The sequence below is a fragment of the Dermacentor silvarum genome, chromosome 1 (genome assembly GCF_013339745.2).
Source record: "Dermacentor silvarum isolate Dsil-2018 chromosome 1, BIME_Dsil_1.4, whole genome shotgun sequence".
Lineage (NCBI taxonomy): Eukaryota > Metazoa > Arthropoda > Arachnida > Ixodida > Ixodidae > Dermacentor > Dermacentor silvarum.
In genome coordinates this window covers 75,479,251-75,497,314 of record NC_051154.1, presented here as the reverse complement: position 1 = coordinate 75,497,314, position 18,064 = coordinate 75,479,251, and the positions used below count along the sequence as shown (strand labels likewise).

General features: G+C 41.3%; 1 protein-coding gene across 11 annotated transcripts in view; it reads left to right on the top strand.

Annotated features, from left to right (window-relative positions):
* The window catches only part of LOC119466299 (chromodomain-helicase-DNA-binding protein 7-like), a 554,757-nt gene that overhangs the window by 109,166 nt on the left and 427,527 nt on the right, over window positions 1-18,064 (top strand). The gene's annotated exons all lie outside the window — the stretch shown is intronic.

Genomic DNA, 18,064 nt, shown 5'->3' with positions numbered 1-18,064 from the left:
CGGTGCGACGCATTAGAGCCAAAATGGCGTTAGCGAAACGAAGCAACGGAGTTTGTGTCGCCATAGTCATCAGTGAAAATCTTACGTGAATGACCGCAACGCCGGAATGCTTCATGCCTATTTGTGCCTTTAAAGCCTTATTCTTGTGTTTACCGCCGCGCATATCACCGCGTTGGCCGCGTGCCTACATAACTAAGTAATCGCCATCAAGCCTTTATTCTTGTGTTTACCGCCACGCATAGCAGCCTTCATGACTGAGTAATCGCCATCCATGATCGTGTCGATAGCAACCGCGGTTTCGTCCGCAGTTGCAGCAAATGGTAGTTTCGTTTTGACTCGGTTCGTGCGTCGGTCGCGGGCCTTCAGAACCGTGAAGTCGCCGACCATGATCACATCGACAGCGATCGCGGTTGCGGCAATTAAGTTTCGTTTTTTCTCAGTGCAAAGCTGTCGAGGATGAAGAGCACCGTCTACATTGCGATGGGCGGCGTCCTGGCAAAAAGAATAATTGGGATGTGCGCGTGGTACTGTAAAGCATGTCTCAGATGAAGACGCGCCGCGGCCCCGCTCTGAAAGAAGTCGTGACGCCTGCGCCGCTGCGAGTGCTAATCGGTCACAAGATGCCGAGAATTGCAGTTTCCGCACTGCTTTTGTGCAAAATAGAAACAGGATTTTGCTGATTCATTCAATAAATAAAAGCACGTTGACGTAGAAACCATTGTAATTCGACATTCGGTTAATTCAAACATTTTTTGTCCGGTGAAATCCGAATTAACGAGGTTTTACTATAGCAGTGACATTCCTGAACACCACAGCTGCGACTTGTTACTCGCGCGATCAGAGCGCGCAGGAAGCATAGTTAAAACAGTTCAGCGCGTCAACACAATCGGCAGCCGGATGAAGGAAGGTGGTCGGAAGGATACTGGCCTCCCTGCCATTATAGTTTTCTCCCAACAGCTCTGCAATCTCCTTATTTTTATTTTTTTTTTTTCATGCAGCCCGGTTATAACAATTATTGGTTATAACAATGAAATTTTTGTGGCACTTGAATATTGTTATAAGTCTGTATGTGCTACCAGTGTAGTGTGATCCTTGGCTAATCTAGTCTACAAAATGTAGACTTGGGCTTAGCTAGCTTGGCGTCACCCAAAGTAGTGGAGGAGGAGGAGATGTTTGCTTGTGAATTATGAGGCAGGACTTTCCTTGAACAAAGTTTTCCTCGGTGCACGGAGGAGACCATCATTGGATAACCTGCGAGTCTCCATTTTTTCCCATAAAGTTCGAGTGCTTGAAAACATACCATTTTCCTCTTCATTTCAGGATTTGGACTCTTATATTAAAACACGGGGTCCTGTGACATTTCTGTCGGAACTTCGGAGCAATCTTCAGGCAACAACCGAACCTGGCATTAACTACAATGTGCCATTGATGAATGCACTGGTGCTCTACGTGGGCACCCAGGCCATTGCTTACATTCAAAGCAAAAGCCTGACTCCCAGCATGAGCACAATTACTCATTCATCACACATGGACATATTCCAGAACTTGGCTGTTGACCTGGACACCGAAGGTAAGAGCTGGTCTTTGTTAGCATCAGCTTTTTAATGCGATTAGCATTCTTTGGGAACTTGTGGTATGTATCTAACCTCTGTGAATCAGTGACTAGGTATGTGTCTGGACAGACAACTTCGCTACTACATATGTGATAGTATTGGTATGTGCCCATTACTGGCCAATCCTTCAGAATGGATGTGCCAAGGTGAGACAAGGGGTATGTAGTCGTAAATATACTAAAGCAAATAGTGCCCCGTCCACCACAACGAACACTTCCGCGTTTAGTGTGGGCGCTTGATGGAGAGCTATTGTAACGAAGTTGCAGCGAAGAAACTGGGATACTACAGAATTTCAACTGTGGTGCATTGATTACAAGATATGTGTTGTGGCGTCATTTGGAACTGCGGTTGGCAGTGAGATTTCCACTTCTTGTGTCTGTGGTGGCAATTTAGTGTGCTGCTACATTGCTTTACGGCTAATTGCAATAACGTCAACATTCATTGTAAGTTACCTTTGTTTTATGAGATATTCTTTATAAACGTGCAGGTGTTTATGAAAAATTTGGAATAGCATGTATGTGAAAGAAACACAAAAATAAGTACTGTAGAACCTGGTTAGTACTATGTTTTGTATGATTTCCCGATGCTAACGATCCCGATCAAGAAAAAAAAAAAGACCCAATACAGTTGCGCTTATTTTTTAATGGTTAATACATTCTCAGAAACACAATCTTTGGGCACCAACGTTAAGTATGTCACCAAACTGCAATGTGTTATGCCATAGTACGTGCCAACCCTATCATCGAGGCGACAGGAACTCCGATTTATCCGCGTCGAATGGATTCGTCGCGGGTAATTGCAAGCAGCACCAGCCATCATCGCCAACCGCCCCGTCTGGGTCCTGTCGACGAGTTGACAAGGGGACGCGACGACACAATAAGACCCCTGGGTGCGTCAGCAACCGTCGCCGCCAAGGGGATTTAAGGAAGAACCGGCCCATTGTTAAACCAGAGAGTCGCCACCGGCCGCCCCGTCGGTCTGGTGCGCTCTTACTGCTTTTACCAGCTATCACCAGCTAATGGCAGCTATTTCCAATTATTACGTGCTATATCTGTATATATTTGTACATAATGTACAAAGCTTTCGTCTCATCTTCGCCTGCTTCAAGACTCCGTCTCTCGTCCCCGACCCCGAACCGCAATAAATGGTACGTTTCCTGGCTGCTAGATCGGATGTGAACAGAAAAGGTGCCAGAGACGCGCAATCGACAGCAGTAGGTGCCTGTAATGGCAGCTTCCCTGCAGTACTTGCCAGCCAGTGTCACATGAAAATGCAGCTGAGCACTGCTTCCTATTCCAGTACCAGCAAATTTAGCAGGTTGGCGTAGATCGTCATTCACAGCTTTCGCCACCAATCCAGTGCAATAAGTATCTTCACCTATCTGTTTCACATCACTTGTGCTGTAGTGCCATTGGAAGTGTACTGCACGCATTTAACAGGCAATTACCCAAACATGCCAGCACAAAGTGAGCATCATGTTTCGCCCTGCTGCCATCGTAGCATCGTATTCCAGTGTTGCCCACAGGCTTGATTTCGTTTGGGTTTCCCATCCCGATCTTAAAATGACAATGCACGTGTGGGTCACTTGGGCCAACAGATGCTGGATTTTGTGCCATCGTAAAGCACAGCCATAGGATGTGATGCAGTGCTAGTGATGGTGATGGTATGCGTTACCTCCATGGTGCAGTCATGGATCAACACACTGGCTGGTCAATTTTGAGCCAAAGAAGCTAAGCTACTGGCTGAAATACATGCATGCATCCAAAGTACACTTTTGCTTGCCAAATCATTCAAACGTGTGGAAAACTGGTGTTACAAATTGCTCTTGGCATTCAACATTGTGCTACCGGAATATGTACATCTCTTACTACCTCAATTTTATATAAAAGATGGTACTATCGGCAAAGTTGAGAGTGGTTGGTTAGCCCTTTGGTGCATTTCAACATAACTTTGTCCCCTTATGTGGTGCTTTCTGCCATAAATCTGTCACTGCGTACACGTGTGAAAGACTTGTTTTCGCTATTACTGTTCAGTGGTGGCAAGGAATTAACCACAGACATTACCCCTTACTGCGTGAATTTTTTGTTTGTCATAAAACTATACAAACTTTTGTTAATGCCAGAAATGCGCCAACAAACCTCAATTTTCTAGAACAACAAATGGTTGCAATTTTATTAGTTGTGTGATAATACACCATGCAGCTACGGGTATATTTTGCAATCATATAAAAGAACATTTCAATCTGAGAACTTGTGCAAATATACCCCAACCATATATCTCCTTGAGAATTTGCCGTAATAGGGGAAGTATATTTCTTGCAGTTTGATTTAGTATGAGCTTAATACGTCATTGGCCAAATTATAGCTGCAGTAAATAAGTTGGATTCCTTTTCTTTCTGTAATTTTTGTGTAATTGTGTTCTTTGTGTAATATTTGCTTTGTGGTAGGATTTAGGAGCTCGATGCAAGCCGAAAGAATACTTTTTCCTCTTTCTTCGACACTTCTTTCTTCATGCTTTTGTCGTTAGCTCTTGAAACATGACTGCCTATGTGCATCGTAAAAACAGCTTTGAATTTTCATTTTCATACATATTCATCACAATAAATGGTAATCAACAGTATAGCCAGTAAAAATTGCTTATCTTTCCACCAAATTTGTTTTCTCACAGCAAAACAAATCTCTCTTATCCACAAAACAACCCATAACTGCATGCGGTATCACACATGATGCAGAAAATAATGCTTGCCTCACACAATGAGCAGAATGTTTTTCTTGTTCAAACCATCACAGTAGACAGATTTTGCCCTTGCTATTTTTCCGTGCTGCTTTCCAGTTTAATTAGGAAAATGACCTGTATGTTTCCTAACTTTCTGTACATTGTGTGACGAACTCTGATGATTTCCAATGTTACAGCTGTTATTTTTATTGCTAGGGATGACACATTTCGGGTAATTATGCGTTGACTCCCTCATTCTATCAAGTTAGAAGAAGCTGTCCTATATGTGTATCAAACACCCTGCCTGCTTTAAATGGCTCCATTTCACTTCCAAGCGCAGTGTGTCACTACAGTCGACTACATTAAGGCACAATACCATGTTTGACGGGATGTTCAACATGCCACATTTCATCCGCAATGGTGAAAGAGTAATTTTTCTCTCGTAATGCTTCCAGTCAATGAGTATCTTGTGCGTGGGCTTTGATCTGGGAAATAATTTTTCATGACTAAACGCAGCATGAGTAGAATAGATAAATATTATTTCTCTATGATTGGCCTACTAGAAAATGCACATAATTTTGACTTGCTTTCAGCGCAGTCTCCTGCACCTTAGCATAAAATTATGTAAATTTTCGACAATTATCGACAGGCTATCATAATTACTGACTAAATGGGATAATTTAAAATATAGCATAACATAAAACATTGTCCTGCATACTTCTGAATACAATGCCTTGCAGCATACTTTCTTTTCGAGCATTCACAGCAGCAGTTGTGTGAACAAGTATGAATATTTGTACACAAGCAAACAATAAAAAAAAAATCGAGCTTCAGCAAGAAGTTGGATTTCTGAATACAAAATGGGGTCTAGCTCGAAAATAACCAAAAGTGTTGCACATTGAAGTTCTTCCAGGAATGTGTAGGAAAAAGCTTTCATTTTATCACTTGCCATCAAGAACAGTGCCTCTTTTGTTGCTGCCATAATGCTACAATCCCATGACAGAGGGTTTTTTCGGTGCCACAGAAAATGCTCGAAAGTGTTCAGGATCTGCCTTATAGGTCTCGAGGTTGTTAGTTTGACTTAAGCCAAAGGCTATAGTTCCCAGACAAGCACTTTGCCCTTGTGGCCAGCAGTGAATGTTACAGCATTTTCTCATAGCCACCAGTGTACTCTTAAAACTCTTGCAGTCACCCTCAGTCACTAGTGCATGATTCATTTGACCTACTGAAAGAAGTGTACTGCTTCACTGTTACGGCTGTGCTGCGTTAATTGTCGCTCTGTTTTAGTGCTTTGTATGCTGCACATGATGAGTTGAGATGCAAAACAATTTTAGATTTTGCTGATTTTGTACAAATGCACTGAGTCATTAAGGTGTGTCCTTCTGATCATTAAATGATGCATTTAAGTGCTCCGCCTAAAGCATGTAATTCGGTTTTTAAAATGTTCATCGCTAACGATGGCAGCCGCTTCCTCCCTATTGACATTGTCTGCCCAATTGACGTCAGTTGGGTGAGCTATCCGATTGGATACCCAGGTTGTGTCATCGATGTTTCCGACATTATGGTGAACAAATGTTGTTCTTAATAGTTAGAATGTCGGTTAATTTGTTTCTTTCAAAAATAAGTTACAGAAAGAGAGTACACAATTTATCACTACACTCAAGCACTTCCGGCACACAATAAGTGTTGTCTGCTTGTGTTACAACATTCTCCATAGTATTGGTCTCTAGCTTTCTTTTCACGAGTACCATGGATTGCCCTTGTTACATTGTGGGCTGCAAATCTAGCGATTGACAACTTGCCAAGCTGCAACATTGTGTCCCTCTGCAAAGCAACATGCGAACAGTGGCTGCAGCACATAAGGCTGTCGGTATCCGATCGGCACCAGCATCTACGCATTTGCAGCCGTCGCATCACGCCGAAGGATTACTACCTCAATAGTTTAGCATATCCGGTATTCGGTTAAATGCAAGCGGAAGTGAACATTTTATGCAAATGCAAGCGCAAGTTTTATGGGATGAGCGGAGGCACAAAACATGAACAGTCTGCATGGTACAGCCACCTGCTGGCAAAGAGCTCAACCACACACACAACTATTATAGCAGTAACCAAGTGTATTCTACTTTGCTACTGGTGTACATTTTTCGGCAGGACTGTAATTGTGAACACTTTTTTAAATGCTTAAAATGTTTTACACGTGGTTACAGCAAAATTAGCTCTTTGTTTGGCTGGTTAAGCTCTGCACCACCAGGTAGGTGGCTGGACCGTGAAGGCTGATCAGGTCACTCACGTACGTCTACGCTAAAGCTCCTTCATTGCGGCAGTAGTTGTATATGGAGGGGCTTTAGTTCACCTCCACCCATTCGCCAAAACAGCCAGCTTGCCTGTTGTTACCAGAATACCGGACACACTCCAAGCTGTGACAGAATGCCTACAACACAAACTGCTTGGATAGCTCTTGCTGGGGGTCGACGGCCAGGTGGCTAGCGGAGAGGTTGGAGGGGCTTTGCGAGCTGTCTCCAAGACAACCGGAAGCAGTCTGTGTCTACAAAATTTGTCCAAACAATTTCAGGGATCCTTTAATTTTTGTAAAAGAGGAGTAGTAAAACAGCTTAACATTATGAGGAATTTGGTTAATTGAGTTAGTTTCTGAGCTTTGGTTCAGTGCAAATAGTAGTGAATCTCTATCGATAAGGTTTTTGTGGTGCATGTCTTAAGTATTTTGTATTCCAGCTGTTGACGTGTTAATTTCACTGGCTGTTCTTCACTGACTGCATATAAAACAACCTGTTTTACTTGTAAATGCAGGACGGTACCTTTTCTTGAATGCAATTGCAAACCAGCTGCGGTACCCAAACAGTCATACCCATTACTTCAGCTGCACACTGCTGTACCTGTTTGCCGAGGCCAACACAGAAGCCATCCAAGAACAAATAACAAGGTAAGTTAAAGCTGCTGAAACTAACTTGAAAATATAGTTCTAAGAATGGCACTTCTGTCGACATTTCCTTCACCCCTCTCCCCTTTTATGTTGCCTTTTGTGATTGGCAATGGGCAGTATTAATTTAAGCATGTGGAAACAGAAACCTTCAATTTCTTTAATGTGACTGGAAATCACCAATAGGCTTGTAAACAAGGCACTTATGCATTTTAATGCCCTGTTAGTAGTAAAGCATTGTTATACTTTATATGCTATTCCTCATGATCTGAAATCTACCAAAGGCTTAGGAGAATATTAGCATATCATGGATGTAGTGATTGTCAAAGCCTTTGAAAACCCTTGAATGTGAAAATGCAATTTTCCATGCCTTGAAAGCCCTTATAAAATTATTTGAATTTTGATTTCGGCTAAGCTTTGCGAGTTTTATTTGTGTATATTCACAAGGTTTTTACAAACCAAGAGATAATTAAATTAGAATTTTTGTGGTAGAGAGCCGTCTTATTTGTTGTCTAGTCATAGTTTATGTAAAAAGCACTTAAGGGGGGATGTGGGTTTAGATATTTCTCTATTTTATGGCCAAGCATCATGAAAATATAGACTTGAATTTCAGACATGCAATAATTTTTCTTGTAGGTCGTTAGTTCAGGAGATTAATAAAGCTACCGCTATCTTGTCTCTAGAGACAATAGCAAGAAAGCTGTGCAGCAGACAGCTAATATTATTAGATAGGTAGATACTACATTATGCAACAAATGCAGTACTGGAAGCTGTCTCCAAATCAAATCATAATTAGTCATTCTGCAGATTGATCGATCAAAGTTCAGTGTTTGTACCATGTGTGTTGAGAGGACAAAACAAAATTAACTAATAAAAATATATGGGCAGGAAATTAAAGATCTGCTGCCGTGCCATTTGCCATACCGATTTGGCTTTATGTTAAAAAAATAATTGTAGGTCTAGCTGTTCTAGATCACGAGGTATCGCTCCGACAAAGTAGTAAAGTGACAAAAAAATGTTTTAACAAAAGTGCCAATTCAGTGTCAACTTCGGCTAGGATTCAGCTCATATATGTAGCATAAAATGACATTGCAGCTAAGCTAGTGCTCTTATAAGTATAAAATTGGGTATATATGTACAAGTGTAACTGTAGGTTTCAAATATAAGATTTTCAAAATCTCTATATTTTTGCAATTTATTTAGGTCTCTAGAACCCTGAACAAGCATTCATTTCTTGTGCAAAAAAAAAAAAAAAAGGTTGCTTGTTGTTCAAGGCAGTGTTTGGTTTTCAAGCTGTCGGTCATCAAGGTGTTTAGATTTTTCAAAATATTTTGTCAGGGCCTTGAAAGTCCTTGAAAACTTGGCATTTTTGCTACAAACCCTTTACTGCACAACCCTTTTATTTATCATTTTTGGTGATGATAACAATCATCACACTGAGGCAGAAAATTCTAAAAAATTTTGGAAACAGCCATCATGGTAACAATCATCATTCCCGATAAAATTTTTGTTGTTGCACACAATTTATATTGCATAAAAAACTTTATTGCAAACTTGCAACGATGTACATATGTAGCTACTTTTCTAGGAAGTGCGGTTGCACACGAGTAAATCTATACTCATTTGAAAGTGAGGTAGAAGAGTAAAGGCAGGTTCCACACTTTGAACAGTAACTCATGCAGATTCCTTGTATCGAGGAAACCTTTTGGCACCAAAGCAGCTAGTGACCAGCCTGGTTCAGGAAGCAAATATTTAATGTCTACAGAGCAGTGGCGCACCGACGGGGGGGGATTCGGGGGTTGTAACCCCCCCTGAGGCCGACCTAACCCCCCCTTTTGTTTAACCCCCTTTCTTTCCTTACGCATTTGAGTGCTGCAACTAAGATGTAGGACGCGCAATCGTCTGCACACTCGCAAAGAGCACATTTTTTGACAATTTCCCGTGAAATAATCGAAATTAGTGCTGTTTAGATGGTATTGGCAAACTGTCAACCCCCCCCCTGGCAGAGATCCTGGGTGCTCTACTGCTACAGAGGGCTCCTTTTTTTCACATTTGGGTAGCTTTCTCCACTGATTCATTGCTTGGTCTACCTCTTTCTTTAATTGCTTCCTTTGTTTTATACAGCGGTGTCGCAAGGTCCATTTTAAACTCCGACAGGGCGGGAGCCTCTGTGTAGGTTTCATTACGCTTGCTCACTGTATTTAAATAGTACACACATTCACTCAAGACGCATATCACAAACAGCAACTCCACATGTCTACAAGTCTAAAGTCGGTGCAAGGGAGTTGGCACAAAGTCAGGGTCATCTTCACTCCTGCCCTGTCTTTATTGTGAGATGGTATTATGCAGCCATAGAAGCGCTTAGGATTCATTTTGCCGTAGAAAAGGCATCCTGGTACACATAGTTGCACTATCGCAACATTGAAACTTTTTGATATGGTAATCAAATTACTCTGATATAATAAGGCTGCTTAGTGTATACTCACTTAGAAATATTTAGACAACAGCTTAAGACATTTTGTTTTGCTCCATTGTTCCAAAAAATGAACATAAAATATCAAAACTTAAATCGGTGAGCTCATGAGGCAACTGCCATGCTTGTCTTGGACTACTAGCTCTCAGCACTATAATGTAAATATCAGCTCTTGATTTGAAGCTATGCTGCAGAAATGAAATATATGCAGTAAAGTGTAAATCTCTTGAAATGCAACATTCAATAATTCCACATATAATAGGCCCATAAACGTGATTTTAATATTATGCTAAATATAGTACATACATCCTTGTGTAAGGGCTCCTCTTCTGGAATTTGGCTACAAATATGTAAGGTGCAGCCCATAATAAAAAGTTGAAAACTAAAAGGTAACTGTGTAGTCATTCAAGGGGAAGCTTGTGCAAATAAACTAAAATTATCTGCACGTGCACCCCACCATCTTACCGAAGTCGCACCTTGTGACTTGGGTAAAAGAGCCAGCAGCGAAGAGCAAAGGCTTTGTTTGCCTCTTGCTGCAACACTTCTCCAAAACTCGAGATTACGCTACCTCCAGCACTAAAAGCACGTTAAGAAAGTGCACAATGCCACGTCATCTCAGCTCGCCCAGCCTTAGCACAAGTGGCAGATAAGCTCAAGAACAGCATGTGCGAGCTGTATATGTGCTCAGCCACGCCGACAGCTATGCACAGCCACTGCTGCGCTAGAAAAGGCCAACCTATTTGAAATTAACAAATACCGTATATCTTTGTGTTAAGGGCTCCTCTTTTAGATATGAATATTTAAGGTGCAGGTCATACACGAGTCTTTCTTGAATTAATTCATCGCCGTCGTCATGAAATTGGTATGCCAGCACCCTGTGGCTTGTCTGGTTCTGATGCAGCTGTCTGTATATATTTGTACAGTGTGAGAGGTTAAGCCATTTACCACCTTGAGTGCATGTAGAGCCTTGATGCCAATCGAGCACCCATATTTTCTAAGCTTAGTGCATACCCTAGAGCTGCAGCTCCATACTTCACAGCATTGCTCTAACAGCACTGACCTAGCTTTATTCCCCCTCACTGACAAGATCAAAGCGGATGGGGCAGATCTGTATTTATCGATTACTCGGAAGCATTCAATTCCCTTAATCATAGCATTATCTTTACTAAACTCGGCACATATGACATGACAGGTCCAGCCTCAGAGCTACTGCAAAGTTATTTGCACGACAGACAGCAACAGGATTGCATTTCAGGAATACTGTCTGACACAAAAATAATTAACACTGGCGTTCCACAGGGGTTCGTACTCGGTCCCCTCTTATTTCTAATCTTTATTAATGAGTTCCCAAACTGCCTAACTTCTACAGAATGTCTGTACGTGGACGACACCACTGTTTACGCTTCCCATAACGACATATGTACGTTAACTGAGCGTTTAAATTATGAACTAAATAATATCAGTAGTTAGTGCAAAATGAAATTGCTAATTAACCCTCAGAAAATAAAGTTAATGGTTTTTAGTTCACAATAAACCTTGACCTAACCTTCCACCACTGTACGTAGCTTCTCACCCAATATTACCATCTGAGTGCTCATTTTTAGGCGTTCAATTAGACTCCTTTCTAAAGTTTAATTTGCATGTCAGCTTCATAAAAAAAAAAAAAAAAACGCTTATGGTATCTGGGTGCTTTTGAAGGCCAGACACTACTTTCAAAAGCACTCTTCTGACATTGTATTAAGACTTTATTTATAGCCATTTAAATTACTGTATCAGCTCCCTTGCAGCACATCCAAAATGTTGTCTGTATCATCGCTTCGGCTCCTTATAACGCTCATGTTACCCCCATCTTCACTGAGTTAAATCTCCTCGCAATAAATAAAATTATCTGGTACAACCACAGCATTGTTATTTGCCGCCTACTTAAGAACCCACAATTACATTATATCATTGGCAGGAGTAGTCTTGCTAATCCTAACACTACCAGGTTCTCTTTACAAAATAACCTTTTACTTCCAAAATCGTGCAGCAACTATGGCAAACTAACTGTTGGTTTTGCTAGTGTAAAAATGTGGAATGATTTACCTGCTCACATCAAATCTTCACCTACATTGTCGTCATACCAACGTTCACTGAGAGCTTATATTACTACCTTGTAAACTGCATCTCTTCTTTGATGTGTTTTTTATGTTGCTTATTATGTACATTTTGTTAGGTTGTGATGTGTTGCCACAGGCTTTATTGCTTTAACACTGTAGAAATTGTGTAATCCGTTCTTTGTTCATAACCGCAATTGACACCTTTTTATTTATATATATTATGTAACTAAGAACAAGAGGTCCCGCTGCAGTTTCTAACTGTGGGGCCTCTTTCTGTATAACTTCAACTGCATATATGTACTACTAATGAACCAATAAACTTGAATCTGAATCGCTGGAGTACTTCACATGCATTTGATGCAGCTGCATGCTTATGTGCCAGCAGTAATGAGGAAGGAAACAGTTCAAACAAATGCTTCCCAAGTTTATGGCATATGGTTTAAACAGGTCTTGTTTTACGGAAAGGATACACATTTACTTTTTAGCCTTCTATGGGCTGCACCTTAAAGATTAGTAGCCAAAAAGTAGAAAAACAAGCAGCTCTTACACTAGGATATACGGCATTTGCTAAGATAATTCCAAATACCGTATTTACTCGAATCTATGCAGACTCCGATTCTAAGCAGACCCCCCCCCAAAAGCTCGAAGCCAGAAAAAAAAGAAACATACCTCAAATGTAGGCCGAACAAAAAAGCAAGGACAGCATTCGCAAAATGAAACAGCATTTATTAAATGTGAACATGCCGAGCTCATTCTACGACACCGCCGCTGCTAGCCTTGTCGCTACCTTCCTTATTGCTGACATCTTCAAACAGTGCACTATATTCAGTACCATCAAACACTGCACTTTTTGAAGGAGCGCACTCAATGTTCCTGGGTAACTGCCATTCTTGTTGCGGCGCATGCAAAAAAGCATTTCCCGTGGCACCCTCCAATGACGGACGTTTTTCTTATCGATGCCGAAGTCCCGCCTGGCTTGAACGTTTAACGATGCCTCTACGGCTAGCACAACTACCATGTTTACTCGATCTTAATGCGCCCTCGATTGTAACGCGCACCCGTTTTTCGTGACGACAAAAAAAAAAACTATCCTTTGCAGTAACGCGCACCTCATGCTTTCAAACAGAAATACAACTTTCTGTCATTTAGAAAAACATATTTCCTCCCGATGCACTGAAGTTGCATTGAATACAAAAAGTCGCAGTTTCGCCCGAAAGGCAAAGCATCGAATGCGATAGCAAATTAGTAGACCGCTATACGAAGTTAGGATAGCAGTTTTATCGGCCGTATAAACTTGCACACATTCGCTTACTAAATAAATTAACAAGCACGGTGTCACGCACGCACAAGCAAACATGAACACATCTCGCTCGTTGACCGCGGAAATGAACTGTCAAAACACTCGCACGGCGAGCAAATTGACCCTTCGTGCTAGCATGCCTCTCGCTTCAACGCGACCTATAAGCGGCGAAAACACGGCGCACGACGGACTTTCCCCGTCGGAGATAGCTCTCAAGATAGGGCCAAGGCAATTGTATCGCCGAAGTGGATTGTTGCAGATTACGTCCTGCTTCGGTCCACTGAAACCGTTCCGCATTGCTTTGGTGGCGAAAATCTACTCCTTCCCATCCCGCACGCAAGTTTCGTATTTTCCGAACACCCGTGATAGGGCCAGATTTCTCGTCTCCGCACACATGATCACTTTCCTTTTAAATGTGGCATCATGATGAACTCTGTACGTCATGCTGGTAGAGCAGACGCAGAGAACATGAAGACAGACGGTAGACTATTGCCTAAGCGCGTGTACTGCAGCACACGGAGGAAGCTACGGTAGCTAGGCTTGACGCGCGTGAGAGGGATGGCTATATGGTAACTCAGATTTAGGGTCATGTTAAAAGTGCGTGGTACATTCCAGTAAATATGGTATTTGTTAGAAAGCAGCACTATAGTGGCATCGTCTGTTTGATGCCATTACCATAACGCCACCCCGCGTGCCGATGCTACACCACACCGATACACTACGTAACGACACAGATCAAAATCGGGACGTCCCTCGTGTACTTTAGTTGGCTACTGGCACGGCTAGTAGCGGCTGCGATACTGACTTTTCTGGATGGCACTAAGCACCATATTTATCAGTTCAGTTAACTGCCACGTTATTTAAAATCTTCGAATCTAAGCTGACCCTACATTTTGGATATGATTATTTGAAAAAAACTATCGGCCTAGATTCGAATAAATATGGTAGAATTCAAGCAGCAGTTGACTTCATTTAGTCCAGAGAACAAGTCGACAATTTTCTCACATGAGACCAATGATAAGTCCCTCAAGTTCTGAACTATTAACATTGTCGAGAGAAACACCAAGTATGCAAAATTCTCAAGTATGAATACGCAGTACCACATTTTCTTCTGCTTCTTTCCCTCAAGGGTCTTGCTGGAGCGCCTCATTGTGAATCGTCCACACCCATGGGGTCTCTTGGTAACCTTCATTGACCTCATCAAGAACCCAACGTTCAAGTTCTGGAGCCATGAATTCGTGCGATGTGCGCCAGAGATTGAAAAGTAAGTCAAGTTCATTTGTGTACTGTGGTCACTTTGGAATAGCTTGAACACAGCAATTACAGTGAGCAGTATTTGGCAAGGCAGAAAAGACAAGACAAAAGATAGGTTTGAAGTTTCCATGCAAGCTCCTTGTGGCGTTGAGATTTGGATGCTGTCTGCTCAGTACGAATAGTTCATTGACAACGATTATACAGAATTGACTGTGTGTTGCTTTGTCCTCGGCATTGCCTAGAATTCAAGCAACTAGGGCATGAGTTCTCAAAGTGGGTTCTGTAGAGTTTAGAAGGGTTTGGAATAGTTCATTGACAACGATTATACAGAATTGACTGTGTGTTGCTTTGTCCTCGGCATTGCCTAAAATTCAAGCAACTAGGGCATGAATTCTCAAAGTGGGTTCTGTAGAGTTTAGAAGGGTTTGGAACGAACATACTTGAAAACCCCTGAACTAGGGAATGAAAAGGTATGAAGAGAGCACCTCAATAAATAGCTAATTGTTTTCAACCAAGGATGCAAATGCGATGTTCTACTATGGTCATTGTGGATTATGAATTTCAAAAGGAGTAATGTTTGTGATCTTATGATTTCCAAGAGCCATACTGTGCAATGCAATGAATGCCATTTGTAAAATGAAAGGTGCTGCTGTTAAATTTAACTCTGTAGCTGCTCCTGTCCGCTGAACTCTGCAAGCCCCATTTATGTCTTCTTTGCATCTCAGTAATTGCAGTTGTCAGATGAACGAGCCGATGGCAACTGCAGTACGAGACCTTGCAAGCACTGTATTCTGTGCGAGTGTGCATTTCCCCGAGTGAAGTCATCCTTCTAATGCTTTTTTTTTTTTTTTTTTTTTTTTTTTTTCATTCCAGGCTTTTTGAGTCTGTGGCAAGATCTTGCATGCAGCAGAAGCCACCCACGGAGCCTTCTGGTTAGGATGAACCGGATGGTTTCATTGTATATATTTTTCTTTCTAGTAACATACACAACATTGATTGATTTTAAAGATTGCATGAGCACTTTGTACAGAGAATGCTAGATTTGCCATTATTATTTCTAGTCCATGGCATTTTGTGGAAAATAAATGGTTGTGGACAGAAGTTTTTCTGCAGAGGCATTGTTTATTTCTTGGGCAGAGTTCATTCACATTAATAGAAAGGTCCAGTTTTTACACAAACATACTGAAGCTACACTCAAAAGCCCTTTCCTGAAAATATCCATTAGGCAAAAAAAAAATTTTGTACATTCGAGAGGCATTTCAATTTTCTCAAATGGTGCCACACAAGGTGGGAGAAACAAAATTAGGTTTCCTTCTTTGTTTGAAAACTGTAAGAGTTTGTAGGCTTTTTTTTTTTTTTTTTAGAAAATAACTTAGTCACGATTTTATTCACTTTCTTTCTGTAATTTGCTCTTAAAACTGATAAAAAGTGATGTGCAAAAAAATGGATGAATATGAAAGCCTAAAAAGTACTTTCATATGAATTTCCAAAAAGCATATCTGCTAAAAATTTATTTGTGCCTTAATGTTACACTGCAGCTGCCGTGGTGGCTATGGTGTAGTTCGCTGCTAAGCATGAAGTCGTGGGATCAAATTTCAACCACGGCGGCTGCATTTCAGTGACGAAATGTAAAAACTCTCATTTACCGTTTGGCACACTGTAGTGATCACAATCCCACTACGGTGTGCGGCCTTGGTATGTGAGCACCCCAGCATATTTATTTTATGCAATAGCCCCACAGAAACCGCACTGAACTTCAGTTTGTACACGTGCTTGAAATCCTGGAAAACCCTTGAATTTGGAAAAACAGGTTCAAGGCCCATTAACCTCTTTGAAACTAAATGTTCCCTGAATTCCTTGGAAATGAGGTTTGGGGGCGATTTTTGAAGTAACAACCGTTGCATCGGAGCTATGACATCCTTGATATTTTCATTTCAGAGTGTCGCTAAGCAATGCAATGTGGCGTGTCCTTAGCAGATAATGATAGGCTTGTTTAAATTGCCATCATAGAGTTACACAAAGCCAGATTAGGTGACCAAGCCATACCACTATGTTTTGCTAGTCCACAGCACAGCCATTATAGCTCCATTTTCAAGCTGTAGGCTCTAGCAATGCCTGGCAGAAGGCAAGTTTCAGCCATTTGGATTAAACCCGACGAGTATCTGACTAAAGCTGGGCACTACTAAACATAAAGCTAGAAGTCGACACAGTTACCATTACAATGGGGAAGTCTGCAATTAAAAGCCATCTAAAGGCCTTGAAGCATGTCTAACTCATCAGCTGCTTAGCTGCAAGAAATTAGGATTTCACTATTTGCGAGTGCATGTGTATGAATAAAGTTTGTTTCCCCCCCCTCCTTGAATTTTGGCCTTTAGCACTATTAAATTTTGAATGAAAATGTTCTGTATGAATTGTGAAACTGAAAATTCAGGCTATGTTTACACAGCCATAAAACATTGTAGCGGTGGTTGTAAAAATCCGGTAAATATTATTTACCGAAGGACATCACCAAAGTGTACAGAAACTTTGAAAAGTAATTTTTTTTGCTTGGAGGAAAAAAGTTTTTCGAAATTTGAGATCCACACACCAAGATTTTGTTATAAGTTAGGCTTCACTACACGACTTTATGGCTGGTAATACAAACAATGCTGAAATACCAGAGCTGGATTCCCTTTGTCCAAAATAAGGGCAGTTGTGCAGCATAATGCAATTTATGGTCATATTGCTCATGGCTGCCTGCTTAAAGGCATGACAGTTGCGATTCTTTTCAGTTCAGTTTCCGATTAGTGGGTGCTATTGGCCAGAACTAATTAAGCTGCAGAAATTAAGAGGGTCAACTTTTGCATGTCTGAAAGCAGTTCTGAACTCTCCAAATGACGGGCCTTTAACTCTTGCATTAACCTTTTAATGACACATAAATACCCAAAATTAATGCTTATTTTCTACCTAAATTTGCAAAAGGCATCGAGAAAAGCATAATTAAAAGAAAAATATTTCGTTGAAACTTCAGCACCCAACAGAAAACGAAGTGGGCTTCACCCCAAGCCACGTATGGCTTCGTTTGTAATTCATAGACATCTTGTCATGTGAAATGAAACCAAACATGTACATTTCATTTGCTTTATATCACGTGTATGATGCCACTGCAGCCAGGGATCTTGCATCGATCTGTCTCCTCTGACCGTGCTTTCAAAAGAAAGCGAGTCGCATGCCAAAGTTTTTCTTCCCTGTCCTGTGTTCAAAACCAAGAAATGATGCTTGCTGCCTGTCATTCAGTGTTGACCAAAGGCATTTAGCCGGAAATCTTGTGGCTGTAGGCAACATTTGCCAACAAGGGTTGAGATAGTCTGGCTCTATCGGTTGGAAGATTTAATTAGTCTAATTCACATTAACACGATAGCGTTAAGGGCCCCATGTCGCAAAAAATCTGGTGTCGGCGTGCGGCGCCAACCGTCTTACAAGCGAAAAATCTTTCCGAACCACGCAGACCCTCTGCGTGGCGCAGAGGCATTAGTGAACTAATTGAATTTCTCAAAAGTCAAATGCGTCGGAAAAATTGTAAAGTATGACTTAACCACATTCTACAGACGATAATAGTGTCGGATTGTAATTTGAGTATATACTAGGAAACAATTGTGTAACGCGGAAAAACAAACCCCTTTTCCAGTGTTT